The sequence below is a fragment of the Lepisma saccharinum genome, chromosome 9 (genome assembly GCF_977018435.1).
Source record: "Lepisma saccharinum chromosome 9, izLepSacc3.1, whole genome shotgun sequence".
In the NCBI taxonomy this organism is placed as follows: Eukaryota; Metazoa; Arthropoda; class Insecta; order Zygentoma; family Lepismatidae; genus Lepisma; species Lepisma saccharinum.
The window spans coordinates 8,470,207-8,497,321 of NC_139237.1; positions in this window are offsets into that span (position 1 = coordinate 8,470,207).

Consider the following 27,115-nt stretch of genomic DNA (forward strand, 5'->3'; position numbering starts at 1 on the left):
TCAACAGAAAGGCAACGTCGCGTTCCGCTAAATGCAGGAACCCGAAGAACGGTCAAAATCACGAAGATTCCGTTCCAATTACTATTATACTTATTTATGTTGTCTACAGCGATGTTCCTGTAACAAATGATGACGCCAAAAAATACTTAATCACCATTAACTCACTTAATACTAATTGACCAAACAGACTTGCATAATTTAATAACCATCGTAATCTTCAAAAGAAGCAAAGAAGAAGGGGGGGGGGGGAGAGAACAGTCAAAAGGGTGTAAAATGACTTTAACCATTCAAGGACAGTATCCTGGTTCCTATTCAAGAAAACATATTTGTACATATATATATATATTGCTTTTCTTTCAATGTGTTCGATTTAACTCTAACGGAATGAAGCAAAAGATAAAGGAAAGAAAACTTCAATTTTAACCTCCTTTTTATTTCAACAATTTTAAACTATCTTGACTTCCTAATAACACGTGAAATATTATTACATGACCCTCAACCTCTCATTTTTAAGAGGGGGAATATTCTTTACAAAAAACGAGTACAAGGAACAAGTCCAATTGAAAATTCAACGTTTCTGTAACTGTGTTGCTTAACAAAAGGCAACGCAATGCCAATAACAATCTACGGAGGTATTCTGCAATAACAATTAATCCTTAACATCTACGTACAATCAAGCATAAGTACCCTACATGTACATATGTATATTTATTTTATTGTGCATGGCTTTGAGGCTACTGCGTAAGGTGTTCCGGGGATATGACTTATTAAAGCGGAAAAAAGGGGGGGGGAGAATTAGAAAAAAGGGCACGTCGTCATTTGCCAAACTTGATTTTTAAACTGTTGCTTCCTGTCTTTCCGCAGGGTCTACACAGCAATTCCTTGCATAAAAAAAAGAACAATTTTTTTTTTTTTTTTTTTTTTTGCCACAGTCGATTATTCAGTCTCCAAAAGGGGCATAAGAATAGAGAGCTAATCGATCTTTCTTTGGGATTGGACGGTTATACGAAATATTGGAGTAAAAATGTCTAAGGCTTCGTGTTGGACGTACTTTCACTTGGTATCATTATCAGTTCCCAAAAGGCATACATAAATTATTAGAGTTCACAGTCCGAAAGCACTATACGAATATATTCGGCACGTTAATTTACATCCAAAAGTCAAAAAGGGGGTGGGGGGGTAATGTGTTGGAGAAAAAAAAACCCGAACAAAACAGCTCGCTGAATAATCTCACAAAAGGGGGAGTAATTGTACAGTTCAAACAGGGCAAGTCGGTAACAGGATCAAAAAAAAAAATCTATAAACGTCCACTTTACCTTGATGCAACCCTTCTGATGGTCCTTATCACAATCGCAAGCACATGGTATGGATCACGTAACTGCATTCGTGCGCCTCTTTACGAGTCTAGAAATCGTGGCTTCCAGAGTTGTATTCCCATCTCACCATTGCAATGCGTGGGCGAAGGAATTGCGTACAGGCAAGGCGATCCTGCTCCGCTGCTAGTTGACTGTATGTGGCTGTTTCGAAGACCGGATGCGAACTGTGTTACTGACGATCGGGAATCGTGCAAGAAAAGGGGTAAGGGGGGGAGGAGAATATAGTTTAGCGTATCTACGACAGATGGCAACACCATCTAAATGCCGTAGCGCTATCGTATTTTGCGGTGGAGAGTTTATTTTCTCCGAAATAAACTCTATAGACGTACAAAAAGTACGAGTAATATTCCCAAATTAAATATATAATATTTGGAATGTTACAACTGTAACGTAAAATATTGGCCTGATTTCCTTATTATTTCCTGATAAAAATGATCAGAGAATAGACTTTCTCATTTACTCATTACGAGGCATAATTTAATTCCTAAAACATTGTACAAACATTTGAATTTTCAAACTTTACCGTATCGTTTCAATAATATGTAATTCATATTTTATAGTGGAAGTACATTGTTTCTGAAAAACCCATTTCAAATATTCGGAAATGAAACTCAGCGCTACTCTCGTGAAGCATATTTATATATTATTATCGAATCCACTACTTCTTTAGAATTTTGCACCCCATACACAGAGAAGCTGAAAATTGGTTTCCTAAAAACCAAACGTTATCATTATCAACAACCATTTTATAGTTATTTTCATGCCTTGAGAAAAGTTTTTCCGGAGTGAAGATCAACAGAACTAACTGGTAACACCGGTGGAGGCACATAGGGGTTCGGATCCTACGTTAAACTGTAGGTCCAGTCCCGATTAGCCTTACTGTGCATAAAGTGGATTTATAACACCAACTCAATCAATCAATCAATATCAGGTAACGCAATGTACAGGGTTGGGCAAAAAAAATGTTACCACCGAAAGGGAAACATACACATTTAATCTACCTTTCAACCTGTGAACCAGAAATGTGAATACATTTGAGCATTCTGTCAACCATTGAGCCCATGACCCTTGAGCACATGTCTTGCGGTATAGAGCGTATCACTGTCGAAATTCTTTGTTTAAAGTCTTGCATGTCCCGCTGTTTTGTTGCGTAAACACGCTCCTTTACCATCTCCCATAACCAGAAATCGCACGGGCTGAGGTCTCGTGATCTTGCCGCCCATGGTAGTGGACCACGACGACCAATCCATCGTTGATCAAATGTCCTGTAGAGGTAACCACGAACATGCGCGTGATAGTGTGCAAGTTGAAAGTAGCAACGTGCAAGAATGGCTAAAGGAAAGTTTCTTAACACGTAATGAGTTAACATAGCCAAATAGGAGGCGCCAGTGACTGTTGCAGTGTTAAAAAAATAGGGGTCCACTATTCCCAACTTTGAAACAGCACACCATACGTTTATCTTCGGGGAGTCCCGTATGTGGTCCCTCACTACATGTGGATGTTCAGTAGCCCAAATCAGACAGTTGTGTTTGTTAACGCGACCACTCACATGAAATGTTGCTTCGTCGAAGTAAAACAGCACAAATGGATCGATTCTTGTCATTTCTACTAACACAACACCATATAAGTGGTAACATAATTTTGCCCCACCCTGTATTGCAATAGATTTACAGTGGTTTGTCTTAATTCTTCTCGATAGGAAGATAACCCCTGTAAACAACAAAAGTCATTGAATTTCATTAAACGTTCTTCTAAGGAAGGACCTTAAACTGCTTTATTTTCTTTACTAGCCATACGTAATGACAAGCTGTGTTAAGTGCATTTCCAATATTTCAATTCAAAATTAGGTACCCAATAGAGGACGAACTTCTGATGCATATGTTAGCTGGTTCCGGGTTCGAGCCTCGACCTAAGAATTAAACAAATGTTATTATATTTGGTTACAAATTGAAGATTTATTTTTTCTTCTCACAACCTAATTCAAACCCTACTTTTCATACTTCTGTATAGAGAGCTACAACGTTACAGCTGGCAAATTGGCCATTATCAAGTATCTGCACATCTCATTCCTCCCTCCAAAAATGCAAGGAATCTAAAAAGGAACAGAATGAAAAGAGTACAGATAAATTCTCTGTCGGTCGCCAAGGCCGAGCGCTGAAAGCAAGTCAAAGACCTTGAGCATCCTCCATCCTTATCGCCATGATAAACGCAAGATGCAGAAAGGTGACAAAAATAACTAAAACGTGAACAAATAACTTGTCTACTATTATACTTAACTCTGAATGTATGAAGTACAGTTTATGGAAACCATCAACAGATAAAAGCATTTTAGTCATTTTTGCCATGGTTCTTTGAAAAAGGCATCACCTATCTCCCACGGTTTCACATTGTACGGCAAATATTATAGACGGCGGAAAACCAACTTGGTGGAACCAGTAGCGGCTTCTGCCTATCCACAAATTCTTACGTGCACACCCAAATAAATCTGTAATGCAAAACATTATTATTATACTTATTTATTGAACTCTATCTCCTTCGAAACATCAAGTATTCCCACTTCGCTCCATCAAGAGAGATGGTGCAGAAGCCTGCGATCAGTGATTTCAACCCGCGTCGACCGACCCGCGTTTGGAGCTTGAACGCAATGTTAGTTTCGTCCCTTTTGACGCTATCGAAGCAGTCGCGTAGAGGACGCTGATTGGATATTTTTACTTGAGCACCGTGTGAGGGGAGGTTGCATAATTTAGGAAAGCCGTGAACGAAGCGATCCGTTTGCGAGCAAATGTAGTGTTACAAACCCATTCCATTAGAGATCGTATGACAGAGTCGAGCTAAGCCAAACATCATTGGAAATTGAGGGATTTTGTTTTTTTAGAAAATATAAATTTCGATAGTATATTGTCCCTCCGATTGTGTCCCGTGCATGATAGGAGAAGAAAAGGGGGGAGGTGAGGAGGGCAACTGAAAGCGAGGCGGGTGTTCTAAACATGCGTGATATTGTCTTTGCTTAGTTCATCTTGGCCAAAATAAACGGTCTCACTGTCGCAGTATCCGAATTATGAACAAACGCGGAGGGAGTGTAAATCAATCAGCCCGCTTTCTTGCATGTGTGTTTCTGTTACTGAGTTGCAAATTGTTTAGCGCTGTCAAAATCTCGTACCTGTTTCAGTGCAAAGTGTTTGATTTCATGATGAATAGGGAAACAGTACAGAGTGAGATCAGACTTAATATCTAACGTTGTTGATTTTTTTGGATGGAAGTTAGCTACAAAGCCTGTAGCAACCGCTGCAATATATAGATACGGCGGATGGGAAGGAAACATTCTGAACTGTGAACTGAGTGAGTACTGTAATTTTCTTAAAGATTTATTATTATCTTGATTTCGCTTGATTTGCTTGGTTTGATCAGTCTGTCAGTAGAAATAAACAACAGCTATATAGATTACAATTGATTTCTTCCATGTGGTAGTTCGATAGGCTTATTTGGTGTACGCCAATGTTATTATTCTCCTTGTTCATTAATATCAGCGGAGCGGTGGAGTAAGTTTATATGAAATATATTTTGAAAATCGACAATATTATTGATATTGTAGATATGTATTTCTAAGTATTGAGTGATTTTTTCAGATTATCGAATGCTGAATTTCATATTGCAAAGTAACATCCCTCTTCTAGTGATTGGCTGGATAATTTCCGAAATATTCGAAATTTGTAAAAAATCCGTTTTTTAAAAAACAAATCATGAAATATAACACTATCATAGCCTCATTTTCAGTGGAAGTTTAATCAAAACTTGGGTTGCCAATATATTAAGCATCAATAGGTGCTCAAAAACGGGTGCGAGTATTTGACAGGGGTGTTATAACACTTGTGGACGCGAGACTAAAGTGCACACCCACAGAACCACACCACTAGCCGCCACAGGGTGGAACTAAAAAGAAAACACTGTACATGTATTAAATACCCATATTAATCTGTATGCAATAAATTTTCCGCAATACAATACCCTGTGCCGAGTGGTAAGGCGAAGGTCAGCATTCGAAGGAGCAACATCGCTTGTGAGCTCCTGTGTGTTGCGTGGACTGGTGCTCGGCCACGGTAGCTTTACGAGATAAATCGAATAGATAGTGACGCACCATGGAAACTAAGCGAGTGAATACTTTGAAATTGTGTTTTATGACTGTAACTCGTGTACCGGCATCTATGAACATTCAACGTTTCTTTAGTGGCAAGCTGTTATTGGCCCCTGATCAAGTGCTAAGTATTGAGATTGATAACGTTCGAAAAAGTGTGTATATTAAACTGATTTCGCGAGTTCTGGGTGAACAGTTTATAGCTAAATGTGGTGCAACTCTGACATATTGTGACGAAGAAGGTCCTCATGACGGAAAAATTGACTGGACGGATAAAACCACTGTGATGGTTCGATTACATGTAGTGTCCATGGAACTTTCGTACGATGTGATTCGGGCTGTGTTGACATCCTATGATGATATGATGAAGTTTATTCAGGTGAACATATATACCCTGTTCGCACTGGGAAGAAGCTAGTTGAAATGTCACTCAAGAAACCAATACCGTCTTATGTGACAATTCTACGTATTCGTTATTGGACAACTTATCCTGGTCAACAGCCCACTTGCCGACTGTGTGGGAAGTGTCCCGTACAGCTATAATGTGCCCTACAAGACGTTCATATACCCGTTCCGTAGTTGGGGGAGCTCGCCCTCCCACAACGATTTCTGTCAGTGTTTCCCATTCAACAGCGAATTATGCACAAAGTGTGCTTAGCCCTCTCATCCACCTGCCCCTTACGGAGTACACAAAGGAATTTCTACCGATTGAATTACAATCTTCTGATCACTCCACGATAGGAAACGTGCTGAACGAACCAGTGATACATAAGGATGAACCCGTGTGTGTACAAGCAAATTCGCCACAAGAGGAAAAGATCTCCGAAATCCGGCACGATGAGAAATTCACAACGAATATTTCTTCGTGGATAAAGGAAGTTGAAGATAGTGAAATGGGTTCAAGTCTGATGTCTGATAATACCGAGAGAAACACGGAGAATGTCCTCCTCTTTGTAGCTGAACGGAAGTCATAGTTCTTGTATGGTGTTTATCCGACTGGTGTTATGGAATTATCCAGTACAAAACAATTACAGAACCCATTGCCTGAAAACATCCCCAATTGTTCCAATTCGAACATAAGTAAGAAACAGGTGGGAAAACAGAAAAAGGAAAAATGGCCAGGCAAAGAATGAGGTACAACACTTTCTGCAAAAAAGGCTGAAGATCGATCTTCTCCTTATCCATGACCGGCACGTATAACTAGAGCCCAGAGTAACCCAAATACCAATGTTCTTGCAATTGAATGTGAGAAAAATTAGATGTTTGCAATGTGATGAATTTGTTCTGATTAATGTTTTCGTGTTAGTTTATGGTGAGTTTTTGTGTGGTGCGATAGGTTTGTCCAGGATGATGTGCGACATGTTGTATTCTTGGTAAGTTACAATAGTAATTTTGTTGTGATGAACACATACATTAACATTGCAACCATTAATATCAATAAAATGCAGAAGCAATGTAAGCAACACGCCCTGGGTGATTTTATTTTGCAATCATCTATTGATCTTTCATTTGCTCAAGAGGTGTAAGTTCTCCAATTTGACTTACGATTTTCCTCCGTGTACATAATAATGCTACTTACCAGGCACAAAGAACAGCCATAATAGTAATGGACAAAATCCCGATAACGGAAGTTACCTGAAATTCCAAGCTGTGCTGAACACATTATCCTTGCTGGTGATTTCAACTGTGTACTGTTGCCAATAGATCAGATACCTCACCAATTGCATTACAAAATATTGATAGTTGGGTTTAACTTTTCTCATGTGTGGTCTATCATTCACCCAGCTGTAACTGTTTATATATACCGGATGGTCCAAAATTCCCGAAACGGTCAGATATCGTGAGAAATACACATATATTCGGAAAACGAAAAAAAATACGTGTTTATAAGTGAAAGAAAGCTATTCAATGATATCGCACTTGACTCCCCACCCCGTCCTCTGGGGATGGGGCGGGGGCAACTGTGAATTTTTAAATGGAAACCCCCATTTTGTATTGTTGATCGGAAAGAGGACTTCATTCCGAGTCCAACGAGCTATCAACCATCCTTCTAGCTCAATTAGGAAGGGATATATGGCGATTTTAAATTTTCGCAGATTCCGAATTTGCATCCGCTTTCATTCTATCTCAATTAGGGGCAAACCGTCACTTTGAAATAATGTGGGGTTTTATGAAATTTTCACATATTTTTTTTTTTAAAAATTAATGTGCCAGATACTTTGACGGATGATGAGCGTCAGATATCAAAATCAGATTTCACTAATGATGAGGTTCATGGAGCTGTAGAACAAGGTTCAAAAATTTCATCTCCAGGTTTTAATGGGCTACCTAACTCTTTCTATTAACTATTTTGACCCATTGTTGGGAATTTGTTCACAAAATGGGTAAATGAGTTTTTTCGAAATCATCATCTTGGTAATACTTGTAATAAAGGTGTTTTAGTATTGGTCCCCAAAATACCGAAAACGAATCTGCACGCATCCCGACGGTTTAGCTTCCCAGGACAACAGCACGCAACAGCCATGTGATACTGCCAGCCAGCCGGTATTTTAGTACATGGAACAAACACTTTCCACCCTTTTTATAAGAAGAAACTCCCACACCGGACAAAATTCTTCAGTCCCTTTCCCCATCAATGCTCCAACAGAAGAAGAACAGAAGAGATGCAGAAAACAGAAGACATGAAGAGGGAGCAGGGAAGAGAGCAGAATACCAGAGAGAGGAATGAACACAGTAGTTTTGTCCCCACAAACTACACACAATATGCTCCTTTTACGAGAGTGCATCGCTTTCCACAAATAAAACGCTACTTCAATCAAAAGTGCAGCTTACATACTCCAAGTCATCACTGTGTGTAAACGTTCCCCAAAAATCTGCCAGTTTTTGTAGATTTTATACCCAATGAAGAAGTAGAAATTCAACAAGGAAGTATCCTAGTGTTTACACTTCTCACCTCTGTACACTTGATTACAGAATGTACATGACAACTCCTTAAAGGTCATTCCGCAGTGTTTACGAGAGTGCAGTTTTATGTGACACATAATACGTCACATTAAACTCTACAACTTTCATGAAAAGCAGTTTTACACCCACAAAGAAGAACCTTCCAATGTGTGCAACCTGTCTTTTAACGTCATGCACAGGAGTGTACTCAGTGAGTTTCAACGTCCCATGTCTCATTCACTTTTCCATAAATGCACAAACTATGCTTATCAACGGTACAATTTTACATGGTTTAAGTGAATATGCTGCATGACAAAATCGTGTTTCGCCAGTGTCTACAATTTTGTCGACCGTTTCTTACTTAGTTCCTTGAAAGAAACGATGAAATGAAAATCTGTGTGCAACCAGTTGTTCAACGTTTGCACGGGAGTGTACCATGTGAAAATATTTGAAAGTCATTTATTCATCATTAAGTACACCGAACAATACTAATCAACAGTGCTTTTAACACATGCCCTTGTCGATCGTTTTCTTACCAGCTTTAAAGAAAACATCGAAGCAAAATTGCTAAGTGCATCAACCTCCAAAGGGAAGTCTCACAGTAAATCGACGGCATGTTTCTCCCAAGTGTACATGTGTGCTTCATGGATTCCAAATATTAATTCATACTTACATCCGTAATTCCAGTAGTGCCGAGAGTCATAATAATCCACTGAACTATCGTGACACAACTCCAAACACTTCCTGTGAATGCATGTGCATCGCAATATAAAACAAGAACCCGAGTGGAAATACATTTATTATACACACACACAAACACTACTTAGTGTATCCGCGAATTTACAGTACTTTTTAACTCAAGTAAAAAAATGTGTCGTATGATTCCATTTGTGTTGACTACTAACGCACACGTGTGTTCAGGCCCCCTTTTGGCGACCTCAGGTCATAAGCAGCCATCATTGTTGCTTGGCCACACCCTTAACATGTTATGTCAGTGATCATCACACGTCAATCTTCCAGTGGTAGCGTCCTTGCCTTGTAATCAAGGGGTCCCGGGTTCGATACCCGGTGGAGGCACAAGTGGTTCGGATCCCGCTTTAAACTGTAGGTCTAGTCCTGATTAGCCTTACTGTGCATAAAGTGGACTTAAAACAGCAATTCAAACCAATTCAAACCATGTCAATCTTCCACAGCCATTAAAAAAATTGACGGTACGTTCATTCCATGCATGATTATGTGAGCGAGTATCAAAGTGTAAGTTAAGCACTGTGCTATTATTTTTTTTAATAAGCAAAGATGCGAGCTTGTTATTTGTATTTCTTAAGGCCAGTTACACAAGACAGTACATTTATGCCTACCTACGAAACTGGAATCAGAACCAGTCACTTTGCAATTAATTGCTGGGTGCTGTAAGTTATTCATCATTCATCCTCTGATGAGAGCACTCGTCATTGGCATGACGAGTTAACGCTTGGCAATACAAAAAGTACAAATAAGATTTAGGAATTAATCAACTAGAAAAGACAATGGTCACTCGTTGGGTTTTCTGAACCTTTGAACCTGAATCATGGCTGGGTGTTAGGATAGTTACCTGTCTATCTGATGTATGATGATAATTACGATGAATAAAATATACGAAGTCCTCTGTTGGCTTCTCTATCGGTTGACCAGAGCGTCGTCTCACTTCTGCTCAAGTGCTCTCCTAACCTCTTCCCCCTTCTCAATTCCAATCCAAAATCAGTCACCTCTCAGCTTGTCTCACCTCTATATCCCTAGGCCATGGAGCTCTTCCTCGATGCCGAATTGTGTTTTTTAATTGCCACTATGCAAACCGCTGACTCCTTAGGCAGAGGAAACTACCTGTTTCCTGAATAGCTCAGGAGGTTTGCATAGCACAACACTGTGCATTGTTTACATGCCTCAGAGGCTGAGACAACTGGGAAAAACAAGTGAATGCCCAGGTAAACGTGAAGCATTCAGAGAGTCTTTTTAAAATAAACATATAATCTTAGGGATTGATACGTTCTACCGCCTTGGAGAAAATTTTCCATGTTGAAAATTTTAAAAGTCTAGTCCCAAACCTTGACATGACCCAGGTTCGCCAATTCCATATATTTTGTTAGAAAAACAAACACACAAAATATAAGAACAACAAAAATAAAATTAATTACATAACGTAGCTTTCTCTTGTTTTCCTAACCCCCCAAAAATATTCCGTTACCTAAAACCATACAATCGATATTAATAAGTACGCATGTCGATATGATATAAAAAAATATTATGTATCATTACATGACTGGTATTTACAAAAGTTCATGTCATTATATGATATAACTTGCGACGTAACACAATTGTGCGTACGTAAGCTTTTTGATGTAGGATTGCTCATTTCTACGGGTCGCGAGCGCTTCGTCATTTGTCTTTTGTCGATCACCAGCGCCATGCCAAAGCTTGACTTCCAGCTAATGTAAACAAAGCGTACCTGCAAATGGCCGACGTCTTTTCGCAAGGAAATCCATAGTTCACAATGTTTCTATGGAATTGAACACGATGTGGACCCTTCAAATAAGTTTCGACAACAAAAAAAAGTTCATAAGTAAGTACATGAAAGCGTGGATTCTCACATATATAAGTAAAATCGTAAATAAGCATATAAAAAATAGACGTAGTATGTTGCATTGGATCTTGGTATACAAGTGTTGGCAGTAAACGTGCCACAAATACACATATCACTGTTTCTACATGTAGAAAAGCCTGGGTACACCAAAATGTAATACGTCTTGCTTAATTTATAGCCACTTCACTTATTACCAAACGAACGGAAAAAAATGTTGTTATGCACTGTTTATATGATCCTACCCAAACTGACATTGCACAAGCTAGAAGAAACAGGGGCGGGATATTTTATGTTAATTACGGCAGCCTGTGTGCAGTTATAACTTAATTATCTAAAGACAATATATAATATATGACAATACCACTTACAATCTTCCCTAACACACAATCAACATACCAGGTAAGATCCTATTTGTCCTTTTATACCCACCAAAACACCTAGTTCTTTTGTTTCCTCATAGATTGTGTTGACAGCGCCACCCAGCTCGAGATAGTTCCTTTGCTTACTAACAGATGGCGCCCTCTCTCTTCCTCCGAAAATTTTCAATAAAAAAAATTAAAATGTTAAATATCTCGAAAACGGTAAAAGATAGAGCCAAAATGGCAATACCCTAAATGGTACTGTTAGATGCCACCCTTGTCGATTTAGGTAATGTAGATTTCGTATACCAAGTTTGGTGGTCCTAAGTCAAGGGGTGAGCTGCCAACTTCCAAAAATTTCCATTTTTTCTAGACTTCGTAACTTTCGAACGGATGGTCGCAGAGACGTGGGGTTTCTTGCGTTAACATCGTCTCGGTGTCCTCTGTCTTCCTCTACCAAAATTGGTATAGGTCGTCATGGAACCAAATTTACCCCCTCTACGTTTCCTCAATAAAAAAAACTTAAAATGTCAAATATCTCGAAAACGGTAAGAGATAGAGCAAACCAGACTGCGATTTTGACTTTGAAGAAGCATTTTATGATAGGAGAGAATACCCATACCAAGTTTGAGCGCGCTACGATTAATATGGCCCACCCCCGAAATTTCGTCTGTGGGCCATATCTCGAGAACGGTTAGAGATAGGGGCAAAAATAAACATAGTAATACCCTAAAGGGTATTGCTAGATGCCACCCTATTCGATTTAGGTAATGTATACCATGTTTGGTGGTCCTAAGTCAAAAGGGGTGGGCCAACTCCCAAAAATTTTTCATTTTTTTTTCTAGAAACCCCCATCGTAAAAGGCTATGGCAAGAGCCCAGTAGGTTGGCAACATTGCTTTATACACTGGAACTACATAAGGCAAGCCTAAAGCAAGGTTGCCAGCTCCTTGCTTTAGGTTAAGTTAGACTAAGAAAAGTACACGAGCGCACCACTTTCGCGTTTGCCTTATGATATTTTCCGTTAAGGTTGCAAAAAAAGCACCACTTTGTGGCGCAGAACTATCTTTTTATCCCTACTGTGGACCTAAACGCGATGAGGAAACAGGTGAGTGGAGAATGTTACATAAATTAGAACTACATAATTTGTATTCATATCCAGATATTATTAGAATAATTAAATCAAGAAGACTTAGGTGGGCAGGCCACGTGACACGAAAGGGAGAGTAAATAAGAGTTTAAAGGATTCTTGTTGGGAAACCTGATGGTAAGAGACCATTAGGAAGGCCAAGACGAAGATGGAGGGACAACGTTGAGATGGACCTAATGGAAATTGGTAGGGATGGAAAAGAGTATATAGATCTTGTTCAAGATAGAGACAGATGGAAGGCCTGTGTTGCTGCAGCCATGAACCTTCGGGTTTAAGAAGGCTAGAAAATTAGCTAGTTAGTCAGTTCTTTGCAGTTTTGAATCCAACATTCAGGCTTTCTAATCGTGCATCTTACATCAGGATATGGACGAGTTAAAGTTTCAGTGGTGCAAGTCACTTTTTGTTTTAGAAAAGAGAGTTTGATTCACAGCACTTTGCTGATCAACACAACAGCTGTTTTTTCATCACTAGACCTTAAACTGTCGTCTGTTGACAGTTGAATGAATCTCCGACTTACTTCACATTTTCTGTTAAGAGATTGACTTATCTCGATCTGGTTTCTGTGTCTAAGTCTCTTTTTTTTTAAAGTGACTTATACCACTGTAACTTTAACCCGTCCATATGATCATTTATAAGCTGGTTTAAGAGAAATTCTCCATTTTTAGTCTATCAATATATGATATCAATATCACATTGCAAAAGCCGTTATTAATGGTTTCATTGTCATTTGTTGGGAATAAAAAAAATCGTATTACTTTTCATCCTTGCTGCTCTCAGATTCCCACCATACGAAGTGGCATGTAATTCAAAAGGTTTTGAATAAACCTCAGTTTTATAAATAAGTTTGGATGAAATTTGACAAGACAAAAGTTACCTTCCGCTGGGCTCTAACTCAGGTTGCCCGCATGCTAGTCCGACACGATAACCAACACTCCAAACGAGACAACACTGAGTAGTTGCAAGTTGTCGACTAAAATGAAAGTTTACTTTCAGATTGCTTGTTCTCAAGGGATAACATGCGTAGCCAGGTGTCTGTTGCGTATTCTGTACTTTTGCTATTTGAGTAGCTTTGGTCTCTCCCTAAGTTATCACGGGAATAGTGAGGAATGTTTTTTAGACGAAGATGATAAATAGACACACAGGAATAATCACCCTCGCAAAAAATCCAGAACTCGAACCTGGAACCTTCGATGCAAGGTGTGTTTCTTGTTCTAACTATATCTGTGTGTTTTCGTTAGATTCATGGTATTTCGTTAGTAGATATGAAGAAAGTAAATAAATAAGACAAGTGGGTGGAAGGGAGTGGAGAATCGTAGCTACGGAACTATTGAGAAGACATCCTTCTCCAAGATAGAGAATCTCGATATCCCTTGTGATAGAGAACCTATAAGAAGAATGAAAGGACAGATTACAATATTAATTTTCATGTGTATCCTTTCGTTAAAATGCCTAGGAAACAATATAATATACTTGTTCACTGCAAGAAAATAATATTTTTTTGACCATGGTGGGGATCGAACAGAGGCCTCTCTGATGAAAGATCTGCACGCTAACCAACACTATATCAGTAGCACTACATTCTCTTTTTTCCAGTCAGTCTGTTCCCTTCCTTAGCACTTGAGAAAACAAATGCATCTTCATTTCTGACAAGTGTTTCATTGTATATTAATATAAACCACGTATGTCAAAAATAGACACATTTTCTCTTTGAAACATGCCATGTCTCGCACCTCATGCTTCTCCATTTACTGTTATTTGGACATTGACTTAGAAGTTAAAACTTAGCTTTGTGTGTGTGTTTTCACGTGCATATGTGTGACGAGAGTGGTGTGAACGTGTGTTGGAAGTTGTTCTCAAGTATTATTTTCGTTCAAAGCATTAATATAATTGTAAAATATGGAATTTACTGCAATGCAAGGAGTGAAAATATAAACCCAGTCCGTCAGATTCGTTCTCAAACAACATTAAATAAAGGAACGTAAGGTGGACCGAGTATTATTCCATGTCGAGAACACGAGACATTACTTCCGACAATATCCATCTCGTATTTCTCTTTGGAATCACTGCTCAATTTACAGAGATGTATACTTGTGGCTGGTATACAAGCCGCAGAATTGCAATGTTGTTTGGGTTGTCTAGTCACAAGGCGCTTGGTGGTCAGACATCGAGGGCTTGTTTCAGTGCTTCTTCAATAAGGTCGTTACAACCCAGAAGTGTCCGTGACTGTACAGGTGCTGCAAAGTGTACGAGAAATGACTATGGGTTAGATTAACGTAATACATACTGTAGAATGCATTAAGTGCACCTTGCATGCAAGTAAAAAATTGAGTGAACAATATGGAATTGTTATCGATCTGTAGGCTTTCTTTTTCTCCATATGTTAGACGCATTATCTCTGAGTTGAGTCAAAATGATCTTTTCTGGAGATACTCAAAACACAAAACCTACTAAAGGGGAGAGTTTCAAATGTGTTCATTTTTCTCACAAGCATCTTCAAGAGTTCTTTGAGACAACATCCTTTGACCAGTTGAGATACGTAAGCAGCAGCGGGCTTCATATTTGCGAGAGGTACGTTTAGTATAATGTCCTTTGGAGTAAAAAATAGCATGCCTATTTTTCTTGGAGTAAATCATTATCGTATTATCTCGAGAAGATTTAGTCATATGGTCATCAACTTCTTGTTTTCTTCGTCATATGTTGCTAATTTGTGCTAATGATTACAATAAAGGGGAATCATTACTATACAGCTTAAACTGAGTTATAAGTACATAAAGATGAAGAGAAAGTAATACGTGTAACAAAGAATTACATACAAGTCAGATTTAGATATGATGTCATATAATTATTTAATTACTACAGTAATGGTATCTATTCATTTTGAGGAACACGATATATTTAATATAGGTTATTTCTGTTGCAAAGTGGCAAATTAACGAATCTAATAGTTTGATTCTTAAGTTGTATGTGGATTACCGACCATTCCTCTGTTCCAGTACGATTTTTACTTACTGGGAAAGCAACTAGAAACGTTCAATAAAGGAACCGCGGTTTTATTGTGTTACGGAAAACAAGAACATCAGCTTTCAGGATCTCATTACTATGTGCACTTTCGCATAGCGATTGCATACAAAATAATGAATTGAATGAATGAATTTTTGTTTTTAAATCCACTTTATACACATAAAGGCTAATCAGAACTGGACCTACAGTTTAAAGTGGGATCCGAACCAATATGTACCTCCATCATGCATCGAACCCGGGACCCCATGATTACAAGGCTACAACTGTAGAATGGCGGCACTATATTTACATGAATCAGCAAATATCCGACGCATCCGGTGTTATGTTACATCCGCTGAACTTGACGACATCCGTTGATGAGCCGACGTATTGATGACTTAGCAGAAACTCGATGTGCCTTGACCTTAAGACATTCGGAGATGATGCCTGTGACCATGTGCAAGAGGAGGGGATAATTGACCCTTGATGTTTTTTCTTGGTGTATGCTAACCTAACATGTGAGTGTGTGTGTGGAAGATACGCGTGCGCATCCTACGTGAAATATGAAAGGACATGAAGAAATCTAATTTTAAGAAGGTGTCGAATGTGGTGTACCCCGAAAGCCTCGCGACTAAGGTTGTTGCTATGTAAGCAAGGGTGTTGAGTGTTCCATTCCTAGTAGTATAAAGTGTAAACATTATTATCATTAGACTGTGTGAACACAAAGTGCATGTAAACCAAACAAAATGGCGGTGAGCGAATAGCTGGTAAGTCAGATCGGGTTTGTATTTCATGTTGCTGCTTTGCAATGAAGAGGTCTCGGTTTCGATCCCCTATGTAATCAAATGGGTAACTTGTTATTGGTCCAATTGTGTTCGATTCCCAGGTGGAGGCAAACTGCAGATTAGACTTAGTCTGAATTTTAACTGTAGATTTGGTTATGAGTAGACAATATGAACATAAAGTGAAGTTAGAACAAGCAAATAGGCGACCAGTATGTTCAGTAGCGTACCCTGAGGTGGATTTCCGGGGACATGGAATTCGAAATTTCTAAAGTCATTCGAAATACATTTCTTCTAAATTATCCTTAGGAAACGCCACTAAACATGCTGCTAGCCATATAGATTGCCTCAATTTCATTTTTGTTGATATTTGTCAAACATGACTAAATCTACAATTAAAATTGGCACTCAGTATATTCTGCAATTTTCCTTCCTCGGAAATCGAACATGGGACTACTTTAATACACGAAAACATAATTATAATTTAGATTTCCCTGAAACCAACGCTATTTTTGGTGCGAGAAATAGAATAGAACACATAACCATTGCTTAATTTACATCTTTCAATATCCATTAGACCATTAATTCTCTTTTGAGGTACGCCACTGAACATTCTGGCCGCCAAGAGAAGAAATTAATGTGTGCAAGCATAACTCTCTCTTTCTGTGTGTTTGTGTGTGTGTGTGTGTGTGTGTGTGTGTGTGTGTCTTCTTTTTTTCAAATAAAAATTTACGCTTACCTTTTCGAAATTGTTCCGTGACCCTCTCGTTCTTGACATCTTGGACGAACGACTTCTTTGAAACCAAAATTAGGCTTTAAACGGTGTCGTCGGGGTTTTGATTGTGAAATTTGCACAGGATCTTATGTTCGCTCTATCGTTTATCACCACTTGTTTCCTCTTAGACGTGTTGATTACGAACATGGGTCTCTGTGCCTTGAATTTTCTGGACATGTATGGGAAGAAATAGAACATATCAAAAACAGCATATTCTTAGTTAATTAACATGGATGAATGAAATGTGTGATAACTAAAGTTTTTTCTAGTGTGATAGGAGGAGAATAAAGTTGATTTTGGCATCTGAAAAAAGAAAAAGAAAATTAGTGCGATCGCTCAACCACATTCGAATTGACCATAATTATTTATCCTCGTCGTTGCAATGTAAAGAGGGGAACATTTTTCCATGAAATGCCAACATGAGTTTTTGTAATGTGAATTAGAGAACCTCTACGGACACTCCATGATGCTGCCACTCCCCTCCGGAGGGTTCATGTGGGCTGATCCCTCCAAATTTAACGTTGAAGGTTTCAGCGATGTGGAATGCGGGTTTTTTGCCGAGGTGGACCTTGACTTCTCCGAGGAGCTGCAGGATTTGTTCTGCGCCCTTCCTCCAGTCCCGGAATTCAAATGCCCGCCTGGCTCGAACCAATCAAAGCTCGTCATGGACTTCAAGCCCAAACAGAGTTATGTTCTGCACTACCAAAACCTCTGGTGGTTGATGGAGCAAGCGGTTACCGTCCGCACAGTACATCGAGTTCTCATGTTCGAGCATTGCTTATGGTTGAGGCCATACATCAACACCAAACATCGCACAGTCGCTACTTCTGATTTCGATCGCGATTTCTTCAAGTTAATGAACAACGCAGTGTTTGGGAAAACCATGGAGAATGTGCGAAATCGTGTGGATGTGAGGCTAATATCAAACAAAGCACAATGTCGCAAGCTTGTAGAAAGCCCGTTATTCAAGTCATGTACTATTTACAATGAGCAGCTTGCTCTGGTGCATATGAGGAAGAGCGATGTGATGCTCAACAAGCCAATCTATGTTGGTGCCTCAGTATTAGACCTAAGCAAGCTGCACATGTTTCAAATATATTATGGGATACTACGCCAGCACTATAACGACAATATCAGCCTACTATACACGGACACAGATAGTTTGATGTACCACGTTCGCACGGACGACGCATATAGGGATATAGCCACGGTACCAACTTTTGTGAACCTTTTTGTCACGTCAGGCTATTCCCAGCCGAACCGATACAAAAACATAGCTCGCAACAAGAAGGTGCCTGGCAAACTCAAAGACGAGAAGGACGGAGATGTAATTCTTGAGTATGCTGGTCTTCGCGCCAAAGTCTAGGCTTTCGGGCAGAAGGTTCCATCACAAAAAAAGCTAAGGGTGTGGGCAGGCAGGTCGTCCAAGAGCACCTCAAGTTCGAGGATTACGCCAAGATATTCAAACTAGGACGCCAATTCTAGGAGTGGAGCAGCGCATCCAGAGTGTCGACCATGTGTTGACAACCAACGAGGTGAGAAAGGTTGCCCTGGACGCACGCGACGACAAGAGGTGTGTTCTGATATGTGGGATTCACACGCTCCCGTGGGGTCACCATCGTCTAGAAACTAGAAAGACATGCCTCAAATGTAGTAAATAGTATGTATATATGAAAAAAAACTCATGTAACAGAAGTTCCAATTTTATATATCCAAGATACTAGAACAATAGTGTTTATTATCAAATGCAAACAGGTGGAGGTTTGGGATTTTTTTATGGAACTAACTCCCTGCCATGCCTTGCGGGGTGAAACAAGGTCACACGCAGGGCCAAAAAGAGGCAGTTTCTTTTGTACGCTCAAGTGTGATTATTTCTAAAATGCATCAAAATCATTTTTTTTCCAGATTATCCTCAAAAAATCTTATCTACAAATGTAAGAAGATGTTCTATGAAGCATGCTCAATTGGGGTGTAAGAGGTACCTTCCACGTAGGAGCACAAAAGTCAGCCTCACTTCCACGTAGTGCACCCAGGACATATGATTAACGAGGCTCTGGCGACTGGCCCTATGGTCAGTATAATTTTGTGTGTGTTTTCTTGTCCTTGTGTGTGCTGTTTGCCTCTTTACAGCCTCAGCTTTTAACAAAAGTCAGAACATTTTAAGAATTTTAGTTATGTAACGTTAGAGTTGTTATTTGTAATGGTAAGGGGCTGCTCCCCGTATAATTTGATGAGGGTTAGCCTAAGTTCTGACGCTCCCAAAATTTTAAATTCAAATTCAAGTATGCTCAATTATCAACATCAACTCTTCGCAGTACATCCTGGACACTGCGTTGCAGGTTAACAAAAGATCTAATGTTTGACCCTACGGTCAGTATATTTTTTTATAGAATTATGCGATTTTTTTTCTTGTACTTAAAACTGTTCAGTCACTCTTTCATTCTTGACATCATACACAAAAGTTTTCTCTGCAATAAGGATGAAGCTGCATAGAGTATCGGCAGGCAAGGCATCGTGGAACGCACAGACGATTTTGATGTTGGTGCGATCGTTAACAACCACCTGCTTTCTCTTCGATGTGTTAATGACGAACATGGGTCTGCGAGCTATGAGCTCATTGGGGGTTGTAGTACACGTCCACATTGCAGGAGGTCACTCTCTTGTAAACTGTGTATGCCTCGTACAGTTTCAGGTAGTCGTTGTTTGCAATGTTCAGGTTGAAGTTCTCACGCGGGAATATCTCGTTCCTGCCATATTTTAGGTAGATGTTCTTGATCTTGCAATTATCGAACTGACTCGAATTTTTTCTTGGTTGTTGTCCTCCCCTGTCTGGAAGAGCATGACCACAAACTCGGGCATATCGTACCGGATGCTGTTAAACTGTGTGGTCACGTCAAATTCAAAATGTTTGCCAGAAAAAGGTTTCTGCACGCACTGGTAACCGTAAAATTGGATGGGTACTTGGGGATTCTTCAAAATGTCTGCTATGTACTTGAGAGCGTAGTTAGTTTCGTATTCCACTACGGGCATGCGCAGCTCCTTGGACAGGATGATGCAATTGGCAGGATCAGGTAGTGTGTTGGGAAGTGCTGAACCGTCTGCACTCAAGGCGCTGTAACGCATCAGCGCATTGTTGTCGTTGGCGCTTCTGCGAAACGTGACGTGCAAACCACCCTTCCACATAATCTCTGTGTAGTCGGAGAAGAAGCCAGGAAGCAGGCGCATGGGAAAGGGTACTGTGTGACTTTCAGTTTTGATTTTTGTACCTGCTTCAAATACCCTGCCTGGTAGTATGTTGCATCGGTCTTGAAGGGTTTTATTGTACCCACAGCTGTAGAGGTAATCCCGGGGTAGTCAACCGTATCGATGACGGTGCATTCTTTCTAACTTCCACCCGCGAGAATAAGTACGGCACAAAATTATCTACAAGTCTTAAATTTGCATTGGCAAGAAATGCTTCGCCATTGTCTCTCTTCACAACATCAAACTTGATATACAAATCAGCTCTGTGAGGGTGAATGAATCCATCCCCGACGTCCACGTCGTATTCTATCTCTCGATTCGCTTCATTGAGGTTGTTCTCTTATTGTTCTCGAATCCCAAAAGTTCTCCGATGGTACCCAGGTCTACGGTTTCCGTGGCAGACACAAGTTCGACCCTGTGAGTTTCAGAATTTTTCGACAGCAGTACACTTCTGTGTAATTGAGCCTGCAAGGTAGACAGGTTGTACTGGCCATGGGTGATGCTGATTTTTTCACTGCCAATTTTGATGGTATTGTTGTGTACCGTCACATTAGGTATTAGGTACATGCTGTAGAATGCACGAAGAGCAATAGATTTAGGATAGATGATATCGTCATGCAATGTGAGTTTCAGAAGCGAAGGATTTTGGAAAAAGTATGAGCAAAGTGAGATGCAGTCCATGCCTCTGTGCCGACCCTGAGTAAAAAAATTGCGAATTCGTTCTGGTTCTCCAGGATCACATCGTCAAAAAACACCACCGAATTTTCGAGACAGCAGTCTAGTGGTATCACTTCAGAAGCAAATATAGCTATGACTAGTCCTTCGTACAGTTTCGACAACTGGCGATACTTCGATTGCTCCAAACTTTTGGATAAAACATACAGGTGCCTGTTCTTCCAGTTTAACCAGTTGGGTGCAAGAAGAAAATTATCAATAAGTAACGTTGTTTTTCCACATCCAGAAAGTCTAACAATAAGGCAACGAATGTTGTCGGGTAGAAGCTCGCCATTTTTCCTATCCTGACGTTCCGATGGAAAATCTGGCAGTCGCCGTAACACGTCCCAAGCACCCGTTACACAATCACCTCGTTTGCGTCTATCCAACTTTTTTCCTCGAGTCCCAGCCATTTCACCAACATTTTGTCACCTTTTCTTCGTAATACTTTCTCAATAAGATACGTGTCGGGTTATTTTTTTTAGAAAGTTCCTCTTCGTAAAATCTTCCTTTCAGAATTTCGTCGCGATTATCTTTTATTTCATACGTTAGATGGTTTCCGGGTAAGACTCGAACTATGGTGAAAAGTTCCGTACTCCAATTTTTTGTGAAGCCCTTTTCAAACGCACGCTTAACTTTACTGATTCTCACCATATCTCCAATTTTGAATTTCGGTTTCTTGCTTGTAAATTTGTACTTTGGACAATAAACCGTAGAAATTAAACGTCGCTCGTCAGATTTGTTGACGTCAGCTGGTTTCATGTTTATCGTGCGATGCAAACTGTGATTATAGCTGTTAACGACTTCCGGAAGCATGTCGAGCCACTTGTAATTCCCCTGAAGCGTGGATTGTGTACACATCCGTGTTTTGAGAGTTCGGTTGAAACGTTCCACTATGCTGGCTTTGATGTGAGTAAAGGTGGAGTAATGTTGAATATTTTGTTTTTGAATAAATTGCAGAAAGACAGAGTTGTAGAGTTCTTTTCCGTTATCCGTTTGAGGAAATCGAGGTCGCCTGCCACTTTCATCGAAAATAGTTTTGAATGCTTCCACTACGCAGGTTCCTGTTTTTGCGTTGAGGGGTAAAGCCCACGCAAATTTTGAAAAAGTGTCTATAAAGGTGAAAAGATACTTGTACCCCTTGTTGATTTTATGTAAATTTTTTAAATTGCCACTGCTCATTTCCATAAGGTCAGCTTCCCACAAGTCGTCTATGCCTTTGGTCACTACTGCCAGTCGTTCGTATTTTCGCCGTGCAGGTTTGTACAGCTCGTTCACAATAGCCTGCCTTGACATTGCGCGAAAATAAGAATATAGCTTGGATGGGATTTCTGGCTGCAGACAATGCCGGGTTTTGCTACGTACAGCTTATCACCTATTTCTATGTCGATAATTTGAGTGGTATCTTCGGGATAGACAGTCTCGCGAGTTTCGGGGTGGGTAAAATAGACCAACTCCACTCCTCTTATTTTAGGCTCGTCACGGATGTTCGTCACGGTCAAGGTTGGGTAGTGGGTTGAGTGAGGCGAAGACCATTATGAAACCTTGACGAACTGAAGTGTGCCAGCGATGAAAATCTGGTGATTGGCTTTGGTAGGAGTCAGCATGTAAAGTGTGGCACCCGGATGGAAGAGCGAGGAAAATTCCCTGTTTGGAATGCTGTACAGTTCGATGACAACAGTGAACTTGAGATTGCCGATGCTGGCGTTCAGGGTGTTTACATTGGTTTGAACCTCGCTCTTCACATCCTCCAATCTACCGTTCACCGATTCCAGGTGTTCCTCGATAGCACGGACAACAGTGTCGTAATTGGGCTTGATCTTCACATCGAAAAATAGCCTCTTGCATTTTTCGTTTAACTCATGTAGTTGGGTACTGAAATTTGTTATGACCGATTCCTGGCTCGCCTCGATGCTGCCAATTTGCTCTTTCACATTTACGATAATCTGCTGCAGACTTTCCACGAGTGTCAAATTGGAGCTGTGGGTTGCGAGGTTGTGGACCTGGGTTCTAATTTCCGCAAAAAAAGGCATGTAGCTCGCTTATGTTCTGGTTGGTGGGTAAGGTTGAGACAGACTCCCGAAGCAATTCAGTTTCGGTTTGGATGTTTTTGATGTCGTCGGATTTGAGTATTCGGTTGAGAGCCCTCTTCACGCTTTTCAGTTCCTGCGAGGTAGGCAGGGTGGCCATCGTGTTTTGGAGCGACTCCAAAGCTTTTTTCATCGCATCCAACTGTGAGGCAGCAGCAGAAGCACGTATGCCTTCTTGTAATTTTGTTATGTCGTCCTGGGTGGGGGTGGATTGTTGCAAAGTTTCCAACTTACCCGGTATGTCGTCGACCAAGTGATGAAAATGCGACAACTCTGATTCGGTGTTTAGATTTTCCAACTTGGTGATCTGCTGTTAGACGCTGGCCAGAGTATCCCTGATGCCAAGCAGTTTGGATTCCAGTGCTTCGTGTACGTTTGCCAGATCATTTTTGATGACGGCGAGAGCATCCTCAATATGGGCTATGGTACCTTGCAGCTTCCCAAAATCCTCGTAGGTCTCAAGTTGGAGTTTGATGTTGGCCATTCTACAGGCAATGGCATTCAGCTCGCTGGACGAAAGTAGAGTGTTGATGAAGTCCTGTAGCGTTTGGAGTTTAGTTTTGACTTCGTTGATGGCTGCATGCAAAGCGTCTGTTTGAAGCTCAGCCTTGATGCTTTCCAACGTAGGAATTTCGAACGATTGAAACTGTTCGTACAATTTGGCAATACTGGCATTCACGCGATCTTAGTCATCTTGAGTTTTTATACTCTGGATAATGTTTTGCAGTTCAGTCTGGATGGTGCTCGTTTGGTCCTGCAAGTGTCGCTTCAGCTGTTCCACGTCAGAAGTTTGCGCTTGCTGCAGCTTCAAAAATTCTTTCTGCAGCTTGAAAAATTATTTCTGCAGCTTGCCTACGCTCAGTGCCAAGTTGTCGAAGTTGTCTATTGACGCGAGGCCTGCAGGTCGCTTCGCAACTTTTTGACCCTGACGTCGAGCATGTTCATCCTATCGTGCTTGAGGCGATAAATATTCTTGCCGAAAGAAACCTACATTCTCTGGATTGACAGTCAGCTTAAGGTTACCGCTGATTGGGAACTTGTAGAAATTTAAATTATTGTTGAAGACGTAAAATGTTTTGCCAACGTCCTCTTCGTATTTCGTCCAAATGCTGTTCAGGTGAATAATCAACAATCCACTCAGTTTGGATAGCATGGACGGCAACAGGTCGAAGCTGGGCGTTGCAGCCTGACTCGGTGCTTCCATGACAGTCTGCTGTTTGAAACCAAACAAGTTCATAGGCATGGTTATTTTATTTTATACTCGACAGCAAGTTGTACCAAAAACTTTTTTTTCAGATCTGTAGACTGTCAAATAATATTATTTTTCTCTCTCATATGTGACTAATGGCTTGTGTTCCAAGAGCACCCCTGCTTGTCGAGCTGTAGAAGCCACAATTTTCCTAACCTATTTTTTTAATTAATAAATTTGTAAATATCCTTCTAATGTCTGAAATAAAAAAAAATAACTGTTTAAGGAAAATTTTTTGCAAAATATCCCCCCATTTGTTTCAACTTACTAGAACCCCAATTTCATAGGCTTGATCCTAGAAGTCACATGCACAGCCATGTCCTTCGTAATCGCATATGCTAGTCATCATAGGAGAATCACATTTCACCCTATGATCCTACACAAACTGACATTGCACAAGCTAGAAGAAACAGGGGCCGTATACTTTATCTAATTACGGCAGCTTGTGTGCAGTTAAAAGTTAATTATCAATAGAGCGCTCTAATATATGATAACACGCAATCAACATACCAGGTAAGATCCTAGTTGTCCTTTTATACCCACCAAAACACCTAGTTTTCGTTTCCTCATAGATGGTGCTGACAGCGCTACCCAGCTCGAGATAGTTCCTTTGTTTACTAACAGATGGCGCCCACTCTCCTCATCCAAAAATTTTCAATAAAAAAACTTAAAATGTTAAATATCTCGAAAACGGTAAGAGATAGAGCAGAAATGTCGACTTAAGTAATGTAGATTACGTATACCAAGTTTGGGGGTCCTAAATCAAGGGGTGGGCCAACAACCAAAATTTCCATTTTTTCTAGACCTCGTAACTTTCGAACGGATGGTCGCAGAGACGTGGGGTTTCTTGCGTTAACATCGCCTCGGTATCCTCTGTCTTCCCCTACCAAAATTGATATAGGTCGTCATAGAACACAATTTATCCCCTCTACGTTTCCTCAATAAAAAAACCTAAATGTCAAATATCTCGAAAACGGAAGAGATTGAGCAAAACAGACTGCGATTTTGACTTCAAAGAAGCATTTTATGACAGTCGAGAATACCCATACCAAGTTTGAGCGCGCTAGGATTAATATGAACAACCCCCCGAAATTTCAGGGGGTCGGCCATATCTCGAGAACGGTTAGAGATAGAGCAAAAACGATTAAAAAAATCTGAAAAGCTTAATGAATAGCACATGGTAAAAGCTACCTGTATATTACGTTTTCAATAGTTGTTGTCTGGGAACCATGTTGGCCCACCCCCAAAATTTAAATTTAATGGACAATATCTCAAAAACGGTAAGAGATAGAGCGAAACAGACCGGGATTTTGACTTCAAAGAAACATTTTATGATAGTCGAGAATACCCATACCAAGTTTGAGCGCGCTAGGATTAATATGAACAACCCCCCGAAATTTCAGGGGGTCGGCCATATCTCGAGAACGGTTAGAGATAGAGCAAAAACGATTAAAAAAATCTGAAAAGCTTAATGAATAGCACATGGTAAAAGCTACCTGTATATTACGTTTTCAATAGTTGTTGTCTGGGAACCATGTTGGCCCACCCCCAAAATTTAAATTTAATGGACAATATCTCAAAAACGGTAAGAGATAGAGCGAAACAGACCGGGATTTTGACTTCAAAGAAACATTTTATGATAGTCGAGAATACCCATACCAAGTTTGAGCGCGCTAGGATTAATATGCCCCACCCCCGAAATTTCGTCAGTGGGCCATATTTCGAGAACGGTTAGAGATAGGGTCAAAAATAAAAATAGTAAACGGTATTGCTAGATGACACCCTTGTCGATTTAGGTAATGTATACCAAGTTTGGTGGTCCTAAGTCAAAGGGGGTGGGACAACTCCCAATTTTTTTTCTAGAAAACCCCATCATAAAAGGCTATGGCAAGAGCCCAGTAGGTTGGCAACATTGCTTTATGCACTGGAACTACATAAGGCAAGCCTAAAGCAAGGTTGCCAGCTCCTTGCTTTAGGTTAGGTTAGACTAAGAAAAGTACACGAGCGCATTTCTTTCGCGTTTGCCTTATGATATTCTCCGTTAAGGTTGCAAAAAAAGCACCACTTTCTGGCGTAGAACTCTCTCTTTATCCCTACTCGTTGATTAATGAAAGGTTAATACATTCCAGTTTAGGATTCAATAATATATCATACAGAACCTTTGCTGAGTTGATATAATCTGTTGGTTCCATTTTCTACATTGACCAAACTTACCGTAGAATGCGTTTAATAATATTTTAGCCATTGCACGTAAAACTGGATTAGGTTTAATGTTAACAATGTCTAATTCGATACCTAATCTATTTTTTACATCTTCGACATACAATTCTTTAGTGCTGTAATCATTTTCCCAATCACTTGTTTCTAAATTTATTTTTAAGAATGTCGAAATGTAATTTTTAAACATGTTGGTGCTGGTTTTCTTAAAATGCCAAACTTCATATATCTTTGTGATCTTGTAATTTCAGGTGTACTCCATGTACCATTAAATCTACGTTCAATATCTGTGTGATCACACTCACGACTTTTAGAATAAACGCATTTACCACATAATGGAAATATCAATTTTTCTTCTTTAATCGGTAGCACAAGATGATATAAGTTTCTTTGGGGTTGTACCTCGCATTTAGTTAATCCAAACAGTTAGAATCGTAATTTTGAGGATGTAATATTTTTATTGGATGCC